This window comes from Schistocerca americana, chromosome 6 (assembly GCF_021461395.2).
Source record: "Schistocerca americana isolate TAMUIC-IGC-003095 chromosome 6, iqSchAmer2.1, whole genome shotgun sequence".
NCBI classification, from domain to species: Eukaryota; Metazoa; Arthropoda; class Insecta; order Orthoptera; family Acrididae; genus Schistocerca; species Schistocerca americana.
This window is the reverse complement of record NC_060124.1, coordinates 199,777,571-199,803,975: the sequence shown is the minus strand read 5'-3', so window position 1 is coordinate 199,803,975 and position 26,405 is coordinate 199,777,571. Positions and strand designations below refer to the sequence as shown.

The window sequence follows — 26,405 nt, the reverse complement described above, 5'->3', positions numbered from 1 at the left end:
ACGGCCCTGCGACATTCATAGTGTCAGTTCCCTCCACCACTACTTCAGACATTAGCCGAGTTCATTCCACCTCGTGTTGCGGCACTTCTGCGTGCTCACTGGGGCTCTACACCATATTAGGCAGATGTCCAAGTTTATTTGGCTCTTCATGACTATGTTATTGCAGCCGGTGTGGAATATTCATTTCGATAACGTATTTTTTTATTGCTCGACTAGTTTCGGAGGCTTCATAGCTGCATCATCGGGTGATACTCAATAATTTTTTAAGTCACTGGTGTAATGTGGGCTGGTGAACCAGTCACAAGAGATCAAACGGACACCTACGCCATACGTCAGAGCGTCAATCCAGCAAATGGGCAGTGTACCCCGCTAACTGACAAGGTGCTTATAGATGACTGTGTAATCAATGGTGTTACGTTACACTGTTCGACAGCGTAAAATGCTGGGTAGGACTACCCAAATTCTGGGAAAAATAGCTCTTGAAAGTAATGGGTAATAGACGACACATACTAGAACCAAAAGAGAACAGTAAGAATGGAAGACCAATATCGTGTGTTCGGATTAAAGGGGGTGTACGTCACAAGCAAAGTATGAAGACATGAAGAAAGTAATTGAGGGTGTTGAATGGGTAATTCAGTACGTTAAGTAAACTAAACCAAACTTCGTCAGAACAGGCCAGGAAGGCCCAACGGTACTGACCGGCCACCATGTCGTCCTCAGCCTAGAGGCGTCACTGGATGCAGAGACGGAGGGGCATGCTGTCATCACACCGCTCTCCCCGCTGTATGCCAGTTTACGAGACCAGAGCTGCTACTTCTGAATCAAGTAGCTCCTCAGTTCGTCTCAGAAGGGCTGAGTGCACCCTTCTTGCCAACAGCGCTCCACAGACCAGATGGTCACCCATCCAAGTGGTATCCCAGCTCGACAGCGCTTAACTTTGGCGATCTGGCGGGAACCAGTGTTACCACTGCGGCAGGGCCATTGGCTCACATTCAGTATAGCGTAATGCATTCTTTTATACACGTCTGGCCAAAGAAAAATACGTGTACGCAGCTGGTTATTAACTAGGAGCTGGGTAATCTCTGATCAGATCAATGGGCTGTATGTAATACCAACAAAAGTAACAGAATTATCTATCACATTTTAAAAGACCCTTACTATGTCGGATGGGTGATGAAGTGCTACGACGGATTCGTCAAGTAGTGTGGCTGTAAAATGACGTATCCCTAGCTCATTTTGATGCAAATGTTTGGCACCATCTGGACACTACGTACCCAGATCAGTGGACCTGTTACTTGGTCTTTGTTATTGCTAGATGTTACACCTCTTGACGGTGAAGACTGTGATGTATGCTTCTCCTATAACATCAAATTTTTCTCTTCGATTTGACCATGTTCAACATGTGGGATGATTTTGAAGACTTTTTGTTATTTATTACCCAGTCTGATGCTATTAGCTTTCTTAAGGAAATATAGGAAGCACTTCCATCACCATACCTATGCTTCCCCTGTTACATCAAATCTACTCTTCGATTGTTATTTCACCACTTTCATCAAGTGGGAGGATTTTAAAGACTTTTTGTCATTTATTACCTAGTCTGATGCTATTGGGTATCTTGAGACAAAATGGGAAGCACATCTATCACCATAGCTAATCATCCTCAAACTCTAATGACCTAAAGTCCCAAAATCATGGACTTCAGGACATTTACATCTACATCATTACTACGCAATTCACCTGATGGTGTATCGTGGAAGATACTTCTGGTACCACCATCTGATCCCCCCTTTCACTCTTCCACACGCGAAGCTGTAGGCCACTGTATGACCTCAAATTTATCGAAGTTTCCCGTCCTGGTTATTTCGCGAGATGTGTGAGGGAGGATCTATGCTGAAGAGCCAAAGAAACTGGTACACCCGCCTAATATCGTGTAGGGCCATCGCGAGCACGCGGAAGTGCTGCATCACGACTTGGCATGGACTCGACTAATGCCTGAAGTAGCGCTGGAGGATATTGACAGCATGAACATTTCATGGCTGTCCATGAATCCGTAAGAGTACGATGTGGTGGAGGTATGTTCTGAATAGCACGTAGCAAGACATAGATATGTTCAATAATGTTCATGTCTGGGGAGTTTGGTGGCCGACGCAAGTGTTTAAACTCAGAAGAATGTTCCTGGAGCCACTCTGTGGCAATTCTTGACGTGTGGGGTGTTGCATTGTCCTGCTGGAATTGCCCAAGTCCTTCGGAAGGCACAACGGAGATGAATGGATGCAGGTGATCAGACAGGATGCTTACGAAAGTGTCACCTGTCAGAATCGTATCTAGAAGTATCAGGAGACCCATATCACTCCAACTGCACACGCCCCACAACATTACAGAGCCTCTACCAACTTTAAGAGTCCTCTGTTGACATGTAGAGCCCATGGATTCATGAGGTTGTCTCCATATCCGTACACGTCCATCAGCTCGATACAATTCGAAACGTGTCTCGTCCGACCAGGAAGCATGTTTCCAGTCATCAACAGTCCAGTGTCGGTGTTGACGGGCCCAGACGAGACATAAAGCTTTGTGTCGTGCAGTTCATCAAGGATACATGAGTGGGCCTTGGCTCCGAAACCCATATTGATGATGTTTCGTGGAATGGTTCACACGTTGACACTTGTCGATGAACCAGAATTTAAATCTGCAGTAATTTGCGGAAGCGCTGCACTTCTGTGACGTTGATCGATTCTCTTCAGCCGTTATTTGTCTCGTTCTTGTAGGCTCTTTTTCCGGTCGCACTGATGCCGCAGATTTGATGTTTTACCAGATTCCTGATATTCACGGTACACTCGTGAAATGGTCGCACGGGAAAGTCCCCACTTCATCGCTACCTCCGAGATCCTCTGTCCAATCCCTCGTGCGCCGACTGTAACATCACGTTCAGACTCAATTAAATCTTGATAACCTGCCATTGTAGCAGCAGTAACCCATCTAACAACTGCGCCAGACACTTGTTGTCTTATATAGGTGTTGCCGACCGCAGTGCCGTATTCTGCCTGTTTACATATTTCTGTATTTGAATACGCATGCCTATACGTTTTTTTGGCGCTTCTTCCCGGAAAGTACTCTCTTGAAATGTCAGTGTTAAACCTATCAGTGACGCACAATACTTCTCTTGTTGGGTCTGCCACTGTAGTTTGTTGAGTATCTCCATAACGTTCTCGAGTTTACTAAACCATCCTGCAAAGAAACGCGCCGCTCTTCGTCGGATCTTCTCTATCTTTCCTAATAATATAATATAGTAAGGGATGAGACTAATGATTAGTATTCAAGGACGCTTTTACAAGTGCATTATAAACAACGTCTTTCGTGGATGATTATCATTTTCTTAAGATTTTTTCCAAGGAAAAGGCACCTGCTATTCCTACAATTAATTTTACTCCATATCAGGTCGCTCCGGACTGTTATTCCCTACGCCACCCACTACAAATTTCTGCTGTGACGTGGGGACGCGTTGGTAATTGCAATTACGCGATTAATCGTAATTGCTGGATTCATAGTTGATGGATACACTAATATTTCTTTCACGTCATTTAATTTTACATAATCGATTAATCGTGCTATTAATTATTTACAACCGATAAAAAGAAACCCTTGCAGGATGACTTTGTTGTCCGTCTGTCTCTCTGTTCGTCCCTCTGTTAACTGCTTTTAATGGCCCACGAGACGCCTCGTTATAGGACAACGATTTAATTTAATTTTCTCATTTTGAAAGTACTGAAGGAGATACCTGTTTTACTTGCTAAAAAATGATTCAGTAGTTGCGATCGCATAAAATATTTCTTTATTTAAGACAACCGGTTTCAACAAACTTTGCTGTCATCTTTAGGTCATAAAAATCTTTTTGTTGTGAAAAGTGTGCATTTTGCGTTGAACCTCACGGTAAGTTGTCAAGTGGATAAAAATCAGCACATTATAAAAAGTTTGTCATACGTAATTGCTGATTTTCACCCACTTGAAAAATTGGCATGAGGTTCAACGTAAGAAGTTTCTTCTGCCTTGTGCAAGTAGCGTTCCTGACCATTCTTCTCCTGCTGGCACAGGAGTTCGGACGTTATGTGCTTCCCCAGTTTATGCTTGAGTTAGCTAGTCATCAGAATTGTATTGAACTAGTTTGAATGGACTGTTTCTTTTTTTTCCTCTATGGTAAATTGATTTTGATTTGTGAACTATATCAGTGTAAATGAGGACGACATAGTTGAATGCGTTCTGTTATTTGAAGGTCAATGAACTAAATAAATGATCATCCTCTTTCATTGTTGAGGGTCCTTGTCTGACTGGTTATTCAATTTGTGTGGCATGTCAGGAACAATCTGGGCCACGGTTTATCATCCTCTATCTGTAATCTGTCTCTCTCTTAAAGACCGATCCCCAAATAACAGGTACATGGCTAATATTTCTAAATAAATATGTTCGCATTTAAAATGAGCACATGTGTTCACAGTGATCATGTCTATTACGTAAAGATAGTCTGAAAGCCTAAACTCTTACTAGGGGAGACCATGACGTTGGGATCACAGAATCTACTTTAAACTTTGTACACCTTTAGTAGGCCATTAAAACAACACAATTTGCAAGTAGTAATGTGCACTACTCTGGAAATTCCGAGAAAATCGCAAAACAAGTTTTGTGTCGCCTTTATTATGTAATAAATGTATCTGTGTGTGGATAGTAAATGCTAGATTTCGTGGTGATCGAGTGGTTAGCGTTCGAGTTTCGTAAGACATCTCTGTGTGATGCGACGTTCTGGCTCCTGCTCGAACTTGATTTTTAATTCATATTTTTTTCATCACTGGTCATATTATTTAATTTATATGGCATTTGATAGTAAATATAGTTTAAAAAGCCACGTTTATTTGCATAAAATTTTTGTGAATTGCATGCTATTTGACTACTTCCTATTTTTAATTAAGTGTAATTATTAGGACAAACATTTTTGTAAATATCGGCAAGTAAATGAAGAAACGGATAGAGTTTTCCCGAAAATGTATGCCTGTAGTCATTTGCGAAATCGCTTGTATATGCAGTCTGGTAAGGCACGGGAAACTACTTTGCACTTCGATGCATCCAGCTACAGCGACAGGGGCAGGCCTCATTTAGCAGATGACCTGCGTAGCGGTGAGACGTTACATGCAGCAATAACGAATAGTGTAAGTGCAAATTTTTTGAGTATCACAGAATTTACACTTGTAGCACCAAATTGAAGGTTTGATAGGGAGTCGAACCGTCGCCTTTTAAACGACTGTCTTATGAAGCTCTAACGCTAACCACTTTTTCTTTTTTAATCTTAACGTATTTTCGCTTCCCGGAAAAGTGTCCTTACAAAAAACAAAAAGAAAAAAAAAGTAACAAGAGAAAAGGTCCCTCCCTGGCCATATGTCATGTCATATGGTTCAAAAATGGTTCAAATGGCTTTGAGCACTATGGGACTTAACTTCTAAGGTCATCACTCCCCTAGAACTTAGAACTACTTAAACCTAACTAACCTAAGAACATAACACACATCCATGCCCGAGGCATGATTCGAACCTGCGACCGTAGCGGTCGCGCGGTGCCAGACTGAAGCGCCTAGAACCGCTCGGCCACTTCGGTCGGCTCATATGGTTCGCTTCTGGAATACATTTCTGAATGCGGAGACGTAAGGTATGGAGACTTCCACATTTTCCGGACTCTCGGCCGTCTTCTCGATGCATGTTTGGGGCCAGTGAATATATATTAAGTGACTCCTCAACGTATTCGTCCGACTGGGGCGCATAGACAACGTACGTTCATATATATATACCCACTTCCACATATGTATATAAACTCCTCATGCCCACCGTCAAGCCGGCCGGAATAGCCGAGCGGTTCTAGGCGCTACAGTTTGGAACCGCGCGACCGCTACGGTCGCAGGTCACAGGTTCGAATCTTGTCTCGGGCATGGATGTGTGTGATGTCCTTAGGTTGGTTAGGTTAAAGTAGTTCTAAGTTCTAGGGGAATGATGACCTCAGAGGTGAAGTCCCATAGTTCTCAGAGCCATTTGGTTCAAATGGCTCTGAGCACTATGGGACTTAACAGCTGTGGTCATCAGCCCCCTAGAACTTAGAACTACTTAAACCTAACTAACCTAAGGACATCACAAATATCCATGCCCGAGACAGGATTCGAACCTGCGACCGTATCAGTCGCGCGGTTCCGGACTGGGCGCCTAGAGAGCCAGTTGAACCCACCGTCAAGGGATCACAAGGAAGTGCTAAAACACCTTCAGAAGAAAATTAGCATAATTTTTGTGGTAGGTTGGAGTTCGCTTCAGCGTCCGACTTGACCATCATGAGCACTAACGCGCGACAGACACATCAGTTACATAACAGAGCGTAAAACATCTCTTGCGATTTTCTAGGAATTGCCAGAGTAGTGCACCTCATTAGATGCACACTATATTGTTTTAATGGCCTAAAACATGGCGTAAAAACGGTTAACAGAGCCCACACTGATTCTTTGCAAGGATGTTGTGCGTGACGACTGCTGCTGGATTCGTCTGTCGACTCTAGAAAGCATCTCTGGGAGGGTCGAGGGAGGCGGCCGGCGACAAAGGAGCCGCAAACCACATCACAGGTGCTTATAGTGTTGTGTTGCGTCGTGCTGCGCTACCGGGGCGCCGCGGTGCGGTCTGGCTGCCGGAGGTGACTCAGAGGCAGACGCAGCCACATCTCGCCCCCCTGTAATACGTCGCTGGCCACTGTAGAGATAAACACGGCTGCGGTTCGGACGTGACGCGTCGCAAGGAGGCTGCAAAGTACTGCCGCCCTCCGTTACCGAAAACGCTAAACGGGGAAGTAGACGCAACTATCACTTATTGGTCGGTTTGTTTTTAAGGTTAAAATATCATCAACACTAAACATGACCTTACCTCCATCGCACTGTGGCACACTGGCATTCGATTTTACAGTGAGGTGACAAAAGTTATGGGATACCTCATTTTGACCGGCGTAGTGCACCAGCTCGACGTGGTATGGACTCAACAAGTCGTTGGAAGTCTCTTGCAGAAATATTGAGCCATGCTGCCTCTATAGCCGTTCATAATTGCGAAAGTGTTGCCGGTGCAGGATTTTGTGTACGAGCTGACCTCTAGATTATGTCCCGTTAATGTTCGATGCGAGTCACGTCGGGCGATCTGAATGGCCAAATCATTCGCCTGAATTGTCCAGAATGTTCTTCAAACCAGTCGCCAACAACTGTGGTCCGCTGACACGGCGCATTCTCATCGATAAAAATTCAATGTTTATTTGAGAACACGAAGTTCATGAATGGATCCAATTGATCTCCAAGTAACCGAATATGACCATTTGCAGTCAACGATCGGTTCAGCTGGAATAGAAGACCCAGTCTGATACCATTATGGAGCCACTACCAGCTTGCACAGTGCCATGTTGACAACTTGGTTCCAAGGCTTTGCGGTGTATGTGCCACAGTCGAACGCTACCATGAGCTCTTACCTAGTGAAATCGGATCTCATTTGACCGTACCACTCTTTTCTATAGTCCACGTTCCAGCCGATATGGTCTCGGGTCCAGGAGAGGCGCTGCAGACGATTCCATGCTCTCAGCAAAGGCACTCGCGTCGGTCGTCTGCTGCCATAGCCCATTAACGTCTAATTGCAACGCACTGTCCTGACGGATACATTCATCGTACGCCCCACATTGATTTCTGCGGTTATTTCGAACAGTGTTCCTTGTCTGTTAGCACTGACCTCCCTACGCAAAAGCCGCTGCTTTCTGTCGTTAAGGGGCTCCGGAAAGGCTCAAAATCATGAAAAGTTCAATTTTTACTTTTTTGCGTTTTCTGAATCTGCAGACTATTTCCTTTTAATAGATATATAATTTATTCAATTCCGAAGACTACAACTATTTTTAAATTTTTTTTGAAATGTGTTCTACATGGGCGTGACCCACTGTGGCGCTGTTAAACTGCTGTCAAATGGTGTTATTATTAACGTCCGTGTTCATCAGGTACATTTTAGTGGTGTGAGATAAAGTATGTGTTGTGGCTAACCTGTGATGGTTCAATATATATCGCTGGTGTGATTGTCGATTGTTTCATGTTTATTTACTCTGTCGTTATCTCGAAAATATTCGTAGTTAATTCTGTTTCTTGAGTCTCTGTTTTGTTGAAGTATAATAATGAGTAAAAGTAAAGTTATTAGAAATCCTCTGAAGGCTTTTAAGAAAAGGAGAAATGTTGGAAATCCAAATGCATGTGTTATTACTGTAAACAATAAAGACGATAACCAAGTGAGTGAACCTAACCTCTCAAGTACACCTGCCCATACCAGTCAAAGTGGGAAAGAAAATACTTCACAGAAGAAGCTTAGTTCAATGAGTGAAAACTATGAATGTTTTATGGGCGAATCGGATGTGAATGAAATATTTGATACGTCGGGTCTTAAGGGAATTTTTTCAAACTGTGTAAGATGTATTCATTGTAGTGAAGTTGGTCTGGAATTCTCCATAATAAAGCACGTAGGACTTGCTAGTGAAATACAACTGAAATGTGATAAGTGTTCATACATGACCACCTTTTGGAACAGTGTTGCAGTAACTGCAACTGAAGAAAATAGCAGCAAAATTTACGAACACAACAACGATCGATGCTTGCTTTAGACAAGGAACGCCTTCGGGCTGCAGACAGGGCTGTAAAGAGTCTAGAAATACAAGCAAGAGTAAACAGGAGGAGGAACAAGAGGAAGCTGGAGGAGGAGTTTGCAGAGGATGAAGATAATCCATCCTATGGACCTGGAATGCACTAAAAAGTTAATCCAATCTTTGTCGCTCGATTCCCAAAACTTTTATTTTCTCATACTAATTACACGTTTTCTAAGGATCTTCCAAACATATTTGTTTCAAACTTTCAGTAAATGTTACACAGTACCTTCTGCATAATTTAACACAGCCTTTTTCCAAAAAACTGTATATTTTTGAATAAATAAATAAAAAATTGCAAAAAAATGTTGTGAATTTTCATTACAATTGAAAAAAAATCATCTTTAATAACTGAACTAAAATTTTGTAAAATCCCTGTGTTAAGTTGTAGCCCATATTCCAATAAATAATCTGTAAAAAGTTCAACTTCCTACCTCTAATACTTCGTGAGGAAAGATGTAATTTATAAGCGTTATTTTAACATTGCAAGTATAGGGCGTTCCGGAGCCCCTTAAGCGAAGGCCGCCAGCCTCTGCGTTGTACGTGATGATACATTTCGCATTCTCGGTACACTCTTGACACTGTGGATCTCGGAATACTGAATTCCATGACGATTTCCAAAATGCAATGTCCCATGTATCTAGCTCCAACTGACCCCTTGTTCAAAGTCTGCTAATTTCCTTCATGCGGCCATAATCACGTCAGAAAACTTTTCACGGAAATCACGTGAGTACAAATGACAGCTCCCCCAACGCACTGCCCTTTTATACCTTGTGCACGCGATCTGTATATGTCCACACCACTATCCCAAGCCACCTCAGTGTACAGTGTTCTGCAAAATGTAAGGACGAGGTAGATAAAGTAACGTAACACATTAACTTCTCGGTAGAAATGTATGAAAGTGCGGGGGCACGTTGTTAGACGTCTCCCAGTGGTGCACAGGAAGCTGAACGTCAATACGGCTTAGAGTCAATGTTACCATAGCGCCAAATGGAGCTGCTCCCATAGCACGAGGCAATTAAAAGACGGGACAAAACAATGTACTTCAATCACTGAGCAGTTACAGTGCACTGTGGAGGTGTTCCTCAGCACAACATGGCACAGTGACATCGGGATGACGTCATACAGGGGAGAATCGTCAGAAAACGGAAAAAGAACAAAGTGTAGACCAGGAGTCCGGCATTGCTCACAGCCTTGTTTTACGTGCCTGGGGAGCGTTTCGGACCACACGCACTGCTGCGCAAAGGAGAGGAAGTGATCAATCATGATCAGCTACAGGAGCAGATGAACGGTACATTGTGCAACAGGCGAGACGGACCCAGCGAATTCAATTGCAACCATATTTAACGGGACCGCAACGCACGCAATCTGACGTGCAGTGGCACGGCGACTGCACCGGTGTGGTCTCAGCCCATTGACATGTGTGGTGTGTCCCGTTAACGTCCACGCATCGGCGGGAGCGTGTACATTGATGCGAAGTGCGTATGCACTGGACCAACGAAGTGTGGGGTCGCGTGTTCTTTTCAGATAAGAGCAGATTCAGTCTGATGAGTGATTCTGGACCTACTCTCACATGGCGAGAGGTGGAAACACTTACTGGATCCAGGAATACTGTCGAATGTGATAGTTTTGGTGGTCCACCTGTTATGCTCTGAATAGTCATAATGTGGCATGGGTATTCTGTTCTCCAAAACTTTGAACACAGCAGACCCATCGGACATCATTATTACGAAACTGTACTCTTTCCCCATGTGCGTCTTCTCTATTGTGTTCTGCCCACTCGTCTAATACAGGGTGCCTAGGAAGCTGTTTACTCGAATCGCTAGACAACAATTCAAGCAAATCGTATTAATGGGTGTAAACGTAGGCTTCCGCAGTCGTTGTCACTGTCAATAAAATTCTTCTGGATTCGAGAGGCCAGCGTACTGGCGAAACAGCCGTTTAGTTTGAGGAGGAAGATACCCGACAATATGAATAAAGACGGGTAGCGACTTCCGGCGTCTTGGCTGCCAGCTGACATCTCTCGCAGAGCAACAGGCTCGCGGTAGATCACAGCGGTGGAGGGTACACAGAGCGATGACGCGGCCTAGACGATACTAGGCAGTTAGTAAACAACGCTACGCTGTAGTCGCCGCTCAGTCTCCTATTCGCCGCTTTCCACCAATCAAGTGGCTCTGAGCACTATGGGACTTAACTTCGGAGGTCATCAGTCCCCTAGAACTTAGAACTACTTAAACCTAACTAACCTAATGACATCACACACATCCATGCCCGAGGCAGGATTCGAACCTGCGACCGTAGCGGTCGCGCGATTCCTGACTCTAGCGCCTAGAACCGCTCGTCCACGCCGGCCGGCTTTCCACCAATGGCAAGCAGTAAAGGAAACTCCAGTGGAAAACGCCCATTTCCGCCAATGACAGCACGTAATGCAAAGAGCAATAAAATGAACTCCTAATACCCTTCCTCCTCATCCTCACATCCAATGACAGCTCTCTTCCATAGTATATAAGTATCCAAACTAATGCTCATTCAGAAATTAGCAGCACACCCTGAGGAAGGCGCCTTGCAACAGTCGCCGAAACCTCGCTGTTTTACAGATGACAATGCGGCCTCAAACCCTAAAGACTTTATTGACCGTATTAATGGGGTTTATTGCAGTAAGTTAAATTGACAATACTTCAAAAAATGTTCAAATGTGTGTGAAATCTAATGGGACTTAACTGCTAAGGTCATCAGTCCCTAAGCTTACACAGTACTTAACCTAAATTATCCTAAGGACAAACACACACACCCATGCCCGAGGGAGGACTCGAACCTCTGCCGGGCCCAGCCGCACAGTCCATGACTGCAGCGCTTAGACCGCTTGGCTAATCCCGCGCGGCTGACAATACTTAACTTTGCGTATTCACAAAGGTGTACTGCAAGCAAATGGCGACAGGCAAATAATCAAGAAGCATTTTCAATTCAAGCAAAACAAAACAGTTCATAAGTCACTGCTGTAGCGTTTGTATGACGGCTCTTCTTACACTCAGGGTCCGGCCCCGGTAGCTGAGTGGTCAGTCTGCCTTCGGCAGGGCAACAGAGCGGACGCGTACGTGTTGACTTCGTGCGGCGCGCGAGCTCGCCTTGTTTACTTTCTGACGGCCGTTGCTTAAGTGGCGGCTTACCTTGTACGATCCATGGCGAACCGTTACCGTAAATCAACACTCCGATTTACTTTCTGCAACGATTATGCCCGACCCAAAGCACTTGAGGTGGAGCGTTTTCTGCGAGAGGAAGTGAAGATCCCGGCGACCGATATTATAGGCATACATTTGTCCATCGTGAGCAGCACGGTCTATGTGAAAATCATTAACGACGCGGCGTGCGAACGCATACTACGTGAGACCAAACAGGGGCTCCGCTTCTGTCACGCTGATGGCAATGTGGGAGAGGTAACCGTCGACCACGCAGGCTTAGGTATGCGAACGATACGCATTTTCGAATTGCCATTCGAACTTCCAGCTGAGGAAGTCGTCGCGGCACTACGCCCATACGGCACAGTCCACGGCCACACTGCGGAGAAGAGGACACAGTTTCGGACATATCCTGTCCTCAACGGGGTCCGACAGGTCACCATAGATCTCCGAAGCCACGTCCCGTCCTACTTACAGATCGGCGGATGCCGTGCCATAATTATATACGATGGCCAGCCTCGGACCTGTTCCGGGTGCGGCAAAGAAGGCCACCTTAGATCCGAATGCCTACAACGGCGTATTACGCAACTTCCAGCTGCCGAAAAACCACCCACGTCGCAACCTACAGTGCTACCGGTGACCTATGCCGCTGCTCTGGCTTGTCCTACCACTTTGCAACGTCGCCCGGTCACCACAAACGACGCCACCAACGAGCCCGACCAGACACTGACGGAGAGCGCCTCGGACGACCCGCCGCCTCGGCCGGCCATTGACACCGCTCCGAAGATGCCGACGCAACCAGACGCTGACCCTGATCTCGGAAACACGATGGAGATCGACTCGCTCATCGTTCCTACAGCGGCCTTTCTGCCAGAACGACGTGACTCCCTTCCGTCGTCGGACACGGAGGGTCGCACAAGGAAACAACGTTCCCCGAAACGTCGCAAGCGAAGACGTCGCACCGTTTCCGGCCAAGAGGAGACGTTACAAGTCGAAGAGGACGTACCCGTCGACAAGCACGAAGCCTCAGAACCTGCTACTGCTGACGAAGACGTCATGAGCGCGGAGACATCTATCGGTGTGCCTGCGCCCCGTGCTGACGCTGAACTAAATCATGAACGTCTCACAGGCGACACGACACCACGCACAATTACAACATCTTCTGAAGACAAAATGGACGATACACCAGTTTCCGCTTCCACGGCGTGGCACGAGGAGGAGGTCACGGAGCAGGAGCCTTTACGGGACCCTGCGCCGTCACGGCCGCACCACTAATCATACTCTCCCCAGACTCCCCTGCGGCCCAGCGGGATAACGTTCCGCTGCGACGCCCACACCCTTGCGCGGACGGCGGAGTGGACCAGCCTCCAGCAATCCGACACCAGGCCTACCGGATAGCAACCATCAACACCAACAACATCCGTTCCAGGGTGAAAATCCGCCTTATGCAGGAGATGTTCTGGGCTTCGGATATTGATTTCGCCCTTCTGCAGGAAGTTCACTTGGCTAGTCTCCCGGATATTAATGGCTATACCGCCCACGCTTCCGCGAGTGATCCTATGGGCCGCGGGGTGGCCATCTACGTCCGCCACGGGATTTCTGTGACCGATGTCGCCTTCCTTCCATCAGCTCGGGGCATGGCACTCACTGCCATGGGGACACGCATCATTAATGTCTACGCTCCCTCAGGCACCGAACGACGGCATGAAAGAGCCCAGTTTTATTCCGAGGAAATCGTTCCCCTGTTTTTAGGGCGTTATGACCATTGCCTACTAGGAGGTGACTTTAACAGCGTTCTGCATCCTAAAGATCAGATTCCCCACTATACTACATGCCAGGAGCTACGTATAGTGGTGCGAGTCCTCCTGCTTCACGATACCTGGGAAGTACAACACGGCGACCTTTCTGGCCATACCTTTCTTACAAGTCATTCCGCAAGCCGACTAGACAGGATATATGTCTCACAAACTCTTAGATCTGCGATACGGGGCGCCGAACGCTGGCCGCTGGCCTTTTCCGACCATTGCGCTTACATCTGTACGGTCCTCCTTCCGCCGCAATCAGTATGGCGCAGCCGTGCGCCATGGAAACTCAATACCTCACACTTGCATGACCGGGCGTGTCGCCAACAAGTCACTGACACGTGGACAGCCTGCGAACGACGCCTTCCCCGCTACCGCTCGACATTGACATGGTGGTTGGACTGCGCCAAGCCGGCGATCCGGAGGACACTGATGAGATACGGGAAGGACATGGCCGACTGGCATCGCACCACTGTTGACTTCTATTACGCGATTCTCCGAGATCTGGATGCTCAACCGCCAACCCCGGACAACCAGTTGGAACGGCAAAGAACTAAGGCGAAGATAATTGCGCTGGCACGTCGGAAATTGCAAGGGGTCGTGATACGGACGCGGCGCCACGATCACGCGGATTTAGAAATTCCATCCATGCATTATATAGTGTCCGACAACCGAAGGCGTCGTCGGCAGTTCATCAGCACTCTGACAACGCCTCATGGAACGCAGGTGACCACTCAGAATGACATCGTCCGCGCATTCGTCGAGCACTACCGTCGTACTTATAGTGATGACGACGCTGAAACTGCAGCAGGCGACTCCATTTTGAATTACGTCACGCGCACCCTCCCCCACACGGAGGCGGATGCTTTGACAGTGGCGGTCACGCTAGACGAAGTCAACAACGCAATCGCCAAAGGTGCAGTCAACAGATCGCCCGGCATTGACGGCTTACCGATTGAGTTTTACCGTACCTTTCGGGACCTCATGGTCCCACGGTGGACGACTATGTATCAAGAACTGATAACATCTGACCAAGCAATCCCACCCGCCTTTGCTGAGGGCATCATTATACCAGTCCACAAACCAGCCCGTGGTTCGATGGTCACGAGTTACAGACCGCTCACCCTCCTCAATGCCGATTACAAGATTTTCGCGCGCTTACTGGCAATGCGGCTCCGAACTACACTCCCTCATATCCTCTCGCCAGAACAAACGACGCCTGGCGGACAGATTAACATACAGACTGCCACAGGGGAATGCCGCGACTTAATTGCGATAGCGGCGGCCTGCAGGCTCCGGGCAGCGGTCGTCGCTATAGACTTCGACAGCGCCTTCGATAAAGTGCGTCATCGTTTCCTGTTTTCGGTGGCAGCCCGAATGGGCATCCCCCCTCCGTTTCTCGACGTCATCCGGCGTCTTTACGACAGTGCCAGTTCACGTGTCCAAGTCAATGGACGTATAGCAGGGCCGGTACCTATCTGCCGTTCGATACGGCAGGGGTGCCCCCTCTCTACCCTCCTGTATGCTATTGCCCTTGAGCCCCTTATTGGGGGCTTGACGACCAAGCTTTCTGGCCTCACCCTACGCCAACACACTTTTCGCTGTCGGGCATATGCTGATGACCTCCTCCTCCTCATTCGCTCCGGCTCTGAGATTCGGGATGTCCTCGACTTGATTACCCGTTATGGGGCTGCCGCTATCAGTGCCATGAATGTCGCCAAATCTTCTGCAATGCACATTGGACGAGGCCTCCAGGAGGGTGAAGTGGCACCACTGCCGCTTGTGCGGACTTTCCGGTACCTGGGCATTACCTTTACCCCCACGGTCACACGCACGGCGGCAACGAATTTCCGTCGCCTGTTACACGTCATCCGCAACGACGTCCGCCAGAACCTCTTGCGCCGCCAGGACACACTTCAAAGGGTTGCGTTTATTAATCTTTATGTGGCATCAAAATTGGTTCACATCGCGCAAGTTCTCCCTCTGCCAACTGCAATTGGGCGCAACCTTCAGGCGGCTTTTGGCTATTACCTCACGGCTGGTTCAATGTTTAAAGTCCGTTATGAGACACTTACCCTGCCCACACGGTATGGTGGCGTCGGGCTCGTCAATGTCCGTATGCGATCTGCAGCCTTGTACATGAGTACCATGAGAAAACAGTGGATGGGCCAGGGTACATCTCTAACACGCAGCTTGCTTGAGGTCCTCCTACCAGCTTCCACCTCACCACCAGTGTCTGTCGGCCATATCGTGCCTCATTTGTCCCATCTTTCGACCTTTTTCGTCGACTACAGTTATATACATACCAGTCTCCCAGATACACGCCCACCTAGGACTAAGGATTTTTACAGCCTGTTGCTGCGCTGTGTTCCCCGGAATGTGATGGAGACCAAACACCCCTCCATCCAGTGGCCCATAGTGTGGACTACCGTCCACCAGCCCTTCCTCCCTACGAACGTCCGGGCGCTGTGGTATCACATAATCAACAGGAAATTTGCCACGAAGCAGCGCCTGCACAACATTGGCTTGTCAGAATCCCCTCTTTGTCTCCTTTGCCAGCAACTGGACACTGATGAACACCGACTGACATGCGCCTCATCGCAAGATGTATGGCGCTTCGTGCATCAAATCATTGCCTGCTATCTCCGGGTGCCACCAGACACAGTCGAGCCTCGAATGTTTCTATACCCGGAGGACCGACATTTTCCCGCCGCCAAATGTCATGCTATTACGTGGGTCAAAGGGTGGGCGGTCGCTTATCTCTTTAATGAGGGACCTAAATCCCGCCTCGACTTCTGGACCTATTTACGAACAGCCCATGCAGCTCTCGAAAACACGCCACGTTACCGAACATTATTTGCTAACTATCTTCGAGCGGTCCTAGTTAGACCTCCACTGAGTTGGGGGGTGCCTGGCACAGAGGGCACCCACCGCTCCTCCCCCGGCGGTGTCTGAGTTTCAACCGCCTACGATCTATTCTACTTCTGACCTCCGCGGATGGGAGAGCGCGTCGCAGATTGCGCGGATTTTATTTCTGTTTGCTTTTCCTTTTTCCTTACTTTTCTGCACCTAGAATTTATATTTCTTTTATCTTTCGCATTTGTGTTCCAAAAAAAAAAAAAAAAAAAAAAAGAAGTGGTCAGCGCGACAGACTGTCAATCCTAAGGGCCCGGGTTCGATTCCCGGCTGGGTCGGAGATTTTCTCCGCTCAGGGACTGGTTGTTGTGTTGTCCTAATCATCATCATTTCATCCCTATCGAAGCGCGTACTCGCTTCGGCGGTACATATACTAAAATTGGAACGATACAGAGAAGATTAGCATGGCCCCTGCGCAAGGATGACACGCAAAATCGTGAAGCGTTCCACATTTTAGCCGGCACGGTAGCTCAGCGCGTTCGGTTAGAGAGCCGGTAGGCCTCTGTAATAAAAAACTGAGTGGAAGAATCAACCACCGAACTTGAACGGGATGTCTTGCGACGTCCGCAACGACCAAACGGAACGATCGATAACGAACAACCAAAAAAGAAGCGCAAGTTGCCGAAGTTGCGTCAAATCGAAAGAGTTGCACAAGGCGAGCGGTCTACCCGACGGGAGCCCCTCGTCACACGACGTTATTATTATTATTACACTCGGGCCGCGTCTAGGCGGCGCGGCGCTTATATTCCCTTCGTGTAGGGGCTGCTCCTGTCGAGGGCCGCCCCTGTCTCGGTGTGGTCCTAGAGAGGGGCTCGTCAGCGTGCTATTGGCTGACGTCCTCTCACAGGCCTCTGCGCTCTTCCGTTCTCGATCGTCGTGCCGGCGCTTGTCGTTATGCAAGAACATTTTCAGGGATGCATTCCACCTTGACTTCATTTGTACGGATGACAATGTGCAACTGCCTCAAACACCGTAGGTGGAGGGGCTGTTGGAACGAGAGAATAGTCGGCAGGTGGACTGGCCTTCCTGTTGTCGTATCCTGACATAGGTGGGAGAGGAAAAAAGGGGTTGCTGGTCAGTCTGCGCTCCCGAGCGGTACAGAGCAGAAGGCAGAAGGACAATTCACAGTGAAGGCATTCGATTGTTTTCTTCTATCTGAGCCAACACTGGTACAGGCATTACTAGAAATGCAGGTGGTGAGACTCGGTAGGGACCTCGTTGTGGAGACTCTCAAACAGGATTTTGAAATAGTTGTTTATTCCAGACAAGATTAACTCACGGGGGGCTAGTTCTAGAGTTATAAAAAGCGTGAATAAAACTGTTACAACAGAAGCCAGTGCAAATGTTCCAGGAGTGGATGCTAACCACCGTAGCAAACACTAGCAGCATCTTAGGGCAACACCCTAGTTGCAAAACAAAACATAATAAATGTGACACTGTTCACTGAGGCACTCCATCTGAGAGAGAGAGCAGACTAACGCGGAGATGGACCGAGGCTGTAGTCGACGGACGCGGATTCGGCTCCCAGATCGTCTGACCGAGAACTCTGCTAAAATGCGGAATCTAGGGGTTTTAAAGAGTCGCGTGGGGGCACTGTTTTTCCCACTTAAAGCCACCCATCCAATCCCGTAGGTCTCTTGCAGGTGCCTGCCTATCATTGTTTAGTTAGGTCCCATCTACGGCTCCTAAGGCGGGGATGTTAATGCAGTTGCAATAACTAAGTCCGTATTTGGTATCAACATTCTTCAGCTGAAAGCTGCTCTGCCAAATAAGGCTGCCAACATTATTTTTATACTTCATTTAGCCCCGCCCCTCCGACTCCCCGGAATAGGGACTGCCAGGTCAACAGTTTTTGGCGTTTTCGCTCTCTTTCTGAGGCTTGTGAGCCTACTGACGTTGCTGTTCTCAGGGCTGGTATCAAGCTGGATTTATACGCTAGTACACCCCTGTTGGTTACAAAGTTCTACGGTGGCAACCTACTACAGCGTCTAGACGACATATGAAGTTACATGTTAATTCCTTGAAGAGTAACTAACGCGCTGGGACCGCATCTGGGGGCGTCTGCATTCTTGCAAGGCTCTCCCCTTGCTGTTTATTTCATGTAACAATATCTATCCTAGTTTCGTCTGCCCTCAGCATCGTCTCTGCTTCCGCGCCTTGGAACGCCTGTCCTCCTTTCTCACGGCATCAAGATAACACTACAGCAGCAAGGAATAATCAATATATTACACTGTTCCCCTGACTTAAATCCCACAGAGCACGTGTGGGATGCGTTGGGAAGGCGTAGTGCAGTACGCCAACATGCACCAACGACCATTCATCGGCTGTCAATCGCCCTGGTTGAGGAATGGAATGCCTTACACAAGAACTCCGTACCAACCTTGTGACCAGCGTGCGGGCACGTTACAGAGCAGAATAGCCGTCCGCGGTAATCTCACACCCCATTAACAGCCTTGTCCCGCCTTTTCTAACATCCAGGGGACATCATAAGTGATGCGGTCAATGTAATTGTTATCTTTCAATAAAAGTACAATTTCCGTTGATCTCATTTCCGACTACTATCAGCTTCTGTACTATACTGTAGCTGTTATTTCTATGTATGGTCTAAGTTACTTCGAGGTATGATACTTGCAAGTACACATAATGTGAAAGTTACTTCGGTCCTTAAGTTGACACACAAGTGTATATTTCACGAAAACGTTCAAATTTCTGTTTCGGGAGGAAATAGCAGCGTCTACGAGCGATAGGAGCTGGTGCGAACTTAAATACACGTGAAGATCCGCCGCTGTAATTCGACAGTGTGTAAAAGGCTACCTACACATCGCGCTCCTCTAGTGACGATAGCACATAAGTAACACGTACCATATTCTGACAAAGGATCAGGCCCCTTTTGTTTGTAGGTATCAACCAACATGGCTGTCATAAATTTTTTTAAAAGTTGCTTTCAGAATTGAGACGTCAAACAAACAGTTACTACGAGGGAGAAACCTGACTCATTTCTACGTCACTGCAAAGCTCCTTGTCTATTATCATGTGGTAAGAAAACAAGCGTGCACGGTTTTCAGAGTCTTTGGAACAAACGTTCAGCGGTCATAAATCACATAATGGGGAACAAATTTGGTTATAAACGCTTCGCTGGCGACTGGTTATGCCTCTAGCAGCGACAGAGTTTAGCACTCTGAGGCGTTCGTACCCAGTGTGTGTCGCGTATATCTAGTCGTCTGTTCCACATAAAAGGCTGGATGCCCAGCAGACTGGAAGTCCCCGATTCGCTTCTAAAAACTTTTCTCCTCTTAGAGACATTGTTCTGGTTTTCTTGTTGAAAATCATTCTATCAGTTTACCTCCCATCTGCAGAAAAGGCGCGTAGGCACTTTGCGAGAACGGCTCATGCAGTTAACTAGTACGAGGCATGGCGTAGCTCCTGTAGAAGCGAATAGGAGCGCGAAGTATTTATACAGTGTCCAGTCACACTGTTGTGACCACCCAGAATAACCACCTTCTGCATCGCGCACCGCTGTGACATGCGCAGGAAGAGGCATTGGGGTTCTAAAGGTACTGCGTCAATAAGTCCTTCCCCCTTGTGTTTATCAGTGATTAATATGATTATGAAGTGTTGTTGTTGTTGTGGTCTTCAGTCCTGAGACTGGTTTGATGCAGCTCTCCATGCTACTCTATCCTGTGCACGTTTCTTCATCTCCCAGTACCTACTGCAACCTACAGCCTTCTGAATCTGCTTGGTGTATTCATCTCTTGGTCTCCCTCTACGATTTTTACCCTCCACACTGCCCTCCAATACTAAATTGGTGATCCCTTGATGCCTCAGAACATGTCCTACCAACAGATCCCTTCTTCTACACAAGTTGTGCCACAAATTTCTCTTCTCCCCAATCCTATTCAGTACCTCCTCATTAGTTATGTGATCTACCCATCTAATCTTCAGCATTCTTCTGTAGCACCACATTTCGAAAGCATCTATTCTCTTCTTGTCTAAACTATTTATCGTTCTTGTTTCACTTCCATACATAGCTACACTCCATACAAATACTTTCAGAAACGACTTCCTGACACTTAAATCTATACTCGATGTTAACAAATTTCTCTTCTTCAGAAACGCTTTCCTTCCCATTGCCAGTCTACATTTTATATCCTCTCTGCTTCGACCATCATCAGTTATTTTGCTCCCCAAATAGCAAAACTCCTTTACTACTTTAAATATCACATTTCCTAATCTAATACCCTCAACATCACCCGACTTAATTCGACTACATTCCATTATCCTCGTATTGCTTTTGTTGATGTTCATCTTATATCCTCCCATTCCGTTCAACTGCTCCTCCAAGTCCTTTGCTGTCTCTGACAGAATTACAATGTCGTCGGAGAACCTCAAAGATTTTATTTCTTCTCCATGGACTTTAATACCTACTCCGAATTTTTCTTTTGTTTCCTTTATTGCTTGCTCAATATACAGATTAAATAACATCGGGGAGAGACTACAACCCTGTCTCACTCCCTTCCCAACCACTGCTTCCCTTTCATGCCCCTCAACTCTTATAACTTCCATTTGGTTTCTATACAAATAGTAAATAGCCTTTAGCTCCCTACATTTTACCCCTGCCACCTTCAGAATTTGAAAGAGAGTATTCCAGTCAACATTGTCAAAAGCTTTCTCTAAGTCTACAAATGCTAGAATCGTAGGTTTGCCTTTCCTTAATCTAGCTTCTAAGATAAGCCGTAGGGTCAGTATTGCCTCACGTGTTCCAATATTTCTACGGAATCCAAACTGATCTTCCCCAAGGTCGGCTTCTACTAGTTTTTCCATTCGTCTGTAAAGAATTCGCGTTAGTATTTTGCAGCCGTGACTTAATAAACTGATAGTTCGGTAATTTTCACATCTGTGAGCACCTGCTTTCTTTGGGATTGGAATTATTATATTATTCTTGAAGTCTGAGGATATTTCGCCTGTCTCATACATCTTCCTCACCAGATGGTAGAGTTTTGTCAGGACTAGCTCCCCCAAGGCCGTCAGTAGTTCTAATGGAATGTTGTCTACTCCCGGGGCCTTGTTTCGACTCAGGTCTTTCAGTGCTCTGTCAAAGTCTTCACGCAGTATCGTATCTCCCATTTCATCTTCATCTACATCCTCTTCCATTTCCATAATATTGTCTTCAAGTACATCGCCCTTGTATAGAATCTCTATATACTCCTTCCATCTTCCTGCTTTCCCTTCTTTGCTTAGAATTGGATTTCCATCTGAGCTCTTGATATTCATACAAGTGGTTCTCTTTTCTCCAAAGGTCTCTTTAATTTTCCTGTAGGCAGTATCTATCTTACCGCTAGTGAGATAAGCCTCTACATCCTTACATTTATCCTCTAGCCATCCCTGCTTAGCCATTTTGCACTTCCTGTCGATCTCACTTTTGAGACATCGAAAATGAGCTGTAAATTGACAATAAAGCGTTTCCGGGTCTATGTCGCTATGAAATGACATATTTTCTTCATCTATTTGTGAGGAATGTTTCCTGAAAGTTAGCCGAACGTTGCGCACAGTTTATCTTTCGAAATGACCACGACGAAAAGAAGTCTGGAAATTAGAGCTCATACCGAAGGTTATCGACCGTCATTCTTTCCACGCAAAATTCGCAAATGGAACACGGAAGTAGAAAAATGCTACTGGTACGAGAGGTACCCTCCGCAACACACCATAAAAATGTTTTGCGGAGTGTAGATGCATGACACGTAAAATGTAAATGTCGTGTGACTAGGGCCTCCAGTCGGGTAAAAAGGTTCCCCGGGTGCAAGTCTTCCGAGTTGACGCCAATTCGGCGACTTGTGCGTCGATGGGAATGAAATGATGATGATTAAGACAACACAACACCCCGTCCCTAAGCGGAGAAAATCTCCGACTCAGCCAGCAATCGAACGTGGGCCCTTAGGACCGACATTCTGTCGCGCTGACCGCTCAGCTACCGGGGGCGGACACTTAAGAAGTCTTTCTTTTTTTTGGTCATCAGTCTACTGACTGGTTTGATGCGGCCCGCCACGAATTCCTTTCCGGTGCTAACCTCGTCATCTCAGAGTAGCACTTGCAACCTACGTCCTCAATTATTTGCTTGACGTATTCCAATCTCTGTCTTCCTCTACAGTTTTTGCCCTCTACAGCTCCCTCTAGTACCACGGAAGTCATTCCCTCATGTCTTAGCAGATGTCCTATCATCCTGTCTCTTCTCCGTATCAGTGCTTTCCACATATTCCTTTCCTCTCCGATTCTGCGCAGAACCTCCTCATTCCTTACCTTATCAGTCCACCTAATTTTCAACATTCCTCTATAGCACCACATCTCAAATGCTTCGATTCTCTGCTGTTCCGGTTTTCCCACAGTCCATGTTTCACTACCATACAATGCTGTACTCCAGACGTACATCCTCAGAAATTTCTTCCTCAAATTAAGGCCGGTATTTGATATTAGTAGACTTCTATTGGCCAGAAATGCCTTTTTTGCCATAGCGAGTCTGCTTTTGATGTCCTCCTTGCTCCGTCCGTCATTGGTTATTTTACTGCCTAGGTAGCAGAATTCCTTAACTTCATTGACTTCGTGACCATCAATCCTGATGTTAAGTTTCTCGCTGTTCTCATTTCTACTACTTCTCATTACCTTCGTCTTTCTCCGATTTACTCTCAAACCATACTGTGTACTCCTTAGACTGTTCATTCCGTTCAGCAGATCATTTAATTCTTCTTCACTTTCACTCAGGATAGCAATGTCATCAGCGAATCGTATCATTGATATCCTTTCACCTAGTATTTTAATTCCACTCCTGAACCTTTCTTTTATTTCCATCATTGCTTCCTCGTTGTACAGATTGAAGATTAGGGGCGAAAAGCTACAGCCTTGTCTTACACCCTTCTTAATACGAGCACTTGATCGTCCACTCTTATTATTCCCTCTTGGTTGTTGTACATATTGTATATGACCCGTCTCTCCCTATAGCTTACCACTACTTTTTTCAGAATCTCGAACAGCTTGCACCATTTTATATTGTCGAACGCTTTATCCAGGTCGACAAATCCTATGAAAGTGTCTTGATTTTTCTTTAGCCTTGCTTCCATTATTAGCAGTAACGTCAGAATTGCCTCTCTCGTCCCTTTACTTTTCCTAAAGCCAAACTGATCGTCACCTAGCGCATTCTCAATTTTCTTTTCCATTCTTCTGTATATTATTCTTGTAAGCAGCTTCGATGCATGAGCTGTTAAGCTGATTGTGCGATAATTCCCGCACTTTCAGCTCTTGCCGTCTTCGGAATTGTGTGGATGATGCTTTTCCGAAAGTCAGATGGTATATCGCCAGACTCATATATTCTACACACCAACGTGAATAGATGTTTTGTTGCCACTTTTGCGAATGATTTTAGAAATTCTGATGGAATGTTATCTATCCCTTCTGCCTTATTTGACCGTAAGTCCTCCAAAGCTCTTTTGAATTCCGATTCTAATACTGGATCCCCTATCTCATCTAAATCGACTCCTGTTTCTTCTTCTATCACATCAGACAAATCTTCACCCTCATAGAGGCTTTCAATGTATTCTTTCCACCTATCTGCTCTCTCCTCTGCATTTAACACTGGAATTCCCGTTGCACTCTTAATGTTACCACCATTGCTTTTAATGTCACCAAAGGTTGTTTTGACTTTCCTGTATGCTGAGTCTGTCCTTCCGACAATCAAATCTTTTTCAATTTCACATTTTTCCTACAGCCATTTCGTCTTAGCTTCCCTGCACTTCCTATTTATTCCATTCCTCAGCGACTTGTATTTCTGTATTCTTGATTTTCCCGGAACATGTTTGTACTTCCTCCTTTCGTCAATCAATTGAAGTATTTCTTCTGTTACCCATGGTTTCTTCGCAGCTACCTTCTTTGTACCTATGTTTTCCTTCCCAACTTCTGATGTCCATTCCTCTTCAACTGTACTGCCTACTGCGCTATTCCTTATTGCTGTATCTATAGCGTTAGAGAACTTCAAACGTATCTCGTCATTCCTTAGTACTTCCGTATCCCACTTCTTTGCGTATTGATTCTTCCTGACTAATGTCTTGAACTTCAGCCTAATCTTCATCACTACTACTATATTGTGATCTGAGTCTATATCTGCTCTTGGGTACGCCTTACAATCCAGTATCTGATTTCGGAATCTCTGTCTGACCATGATGTAATCTAATTGAAATCTTCCCGTATCTCCCGGCCTTTTCCAAGTATACCTCCTCCTCTTGTGATTCTTGAACAGGGTATTCGCTATTACTAGCTGAAACTTGTTACAGAACTCAATTAGTCTTTCTCCTCTTTCATTCCTTGTCCCAAGCCCATATTCTCCTGTAACCTTTTCTTCTACTCCATCCCATACAACTGCATTCCAGTCGCCCATGACTATTAGATTTTCGTCCCACTTTACATACTGCATTACCCTTTCAATATCCTCATACACTTTCTCTATCTGTTCATCTTCAGCTTGCGACGTCGGCATGTATACGTGAACTATCGTTGTCGGTGTTGGTCTGCTGTCGATTCTGATTAGAACAACCCGGTCACTGAAATGTTCACAGTAACACACCCTCTGCCCTACCTTCCTATTCACAACGAATCCTACACCTGTTATGCCATTTTCTGCTGCTGTTGATATTACCCGATACTCATCTGACCATAAATCCTTGTCTTCCTTCCACTTCACTTCACTGTCCCTTACTATATCTAGATTGAGCCTTTGCATTTCCATTTTCAGACTTCCTAGTTTCCCTACCACGTTCAAGCTTCTGACATTCCACGCCCCGACTCGTAGAACGTTATCCTTTCGTTGATGATTCAATCTCTTTCTCATGGTAACCTCCCCCTTGGCAGTCCCCTCTCGGAGATCCGAATGGGGGACTATTCCGGAATATTTTGCCAATGGAGAGATCATCATGACACTTCCTCAATTACAGGCCACATGTCCTGTGGATACACGTTACGTGTCTTTAATGCAGTGGTTTCCATTGCCTTCTGCATCCTCATGTCGTTGATCATTGCTGATTCTTCCGCATTTAGGAGCAATTTCCCATCCCTAGGACAAGAGAGTGCCCTGAACCTCTATCCGCTCCTCCGCCATCTTTGACAAGACCGTTGGCAGAATGAGGCTGACTTTTTATGCCGGAAGTCTTCGGCCGCCAATGCTGATTATTTATCAAAATTTAGGCATTAGCGGGGATCTAACCCGGGACCGAAGACGTTTTGATTATGAATCAAAGACGCTACCCCTAGACCACGGGCGGTTTTATAGTTAAGAAGTACCAGGATGTAAACACTGCTGTCAAGGAGTATCTGTCAAATTCAAATTCTCTGCCCTGTCTGAACGTTTCGCCAAAGAGTAGAACTGTATTGCATCCAATCGACCTAGTGACGGGTACTACACGCATAGAAGTAGTGCTGGCCAGGATGCGGATTTCCAGAAGCCGGAGCTTTGAGGTCATTTCATGCGGACACTCCAGTTTGTTCCGGATAGACAGGAAGCGCGAAAACTTCAAATAAGAGCCGATTCTATTGTTTTCGTCAAACGGTCTTCATATGAGGGATAGTTGTAAAATTTAGTTACCAATAGTTACCATCTGGTACGCGGAAAAAATTAAGTTACGTAATTATTTTTAGTTTGTTTACAGTCACACGTGTACAGTTTTGATATATTCTGGAATACCCACGTCACATTACTGTAGCACGCCGCTACAGGAGCCAAAAGAAAGAAATTAGTGCAGCCCATCTCCAC

The 26,405-nt window shown here is 46.3% G+C and overlaps 1 protein-coding gene and 1 non-coding gene across 2 annotated transcripts in view; both read left to right on the top strand.

Annotated features, from left to right (window-relative positions):
• Nucleotides 1–26,405, top strand: part of LOC124620050 — a 359,651-nt gene that overhangs the window by 221,166 nt on the left and 112,080 nt on the right. The window lies entirely within an intron of this gene.
• Nucleotides 16,968–17,074, top strand: LOC124620880. Its single transcript, XR_006980394.1, has one exon. It is a non-coding gene; the product is annotated as a U6 spliceosomal RNA (small nuclear RNA).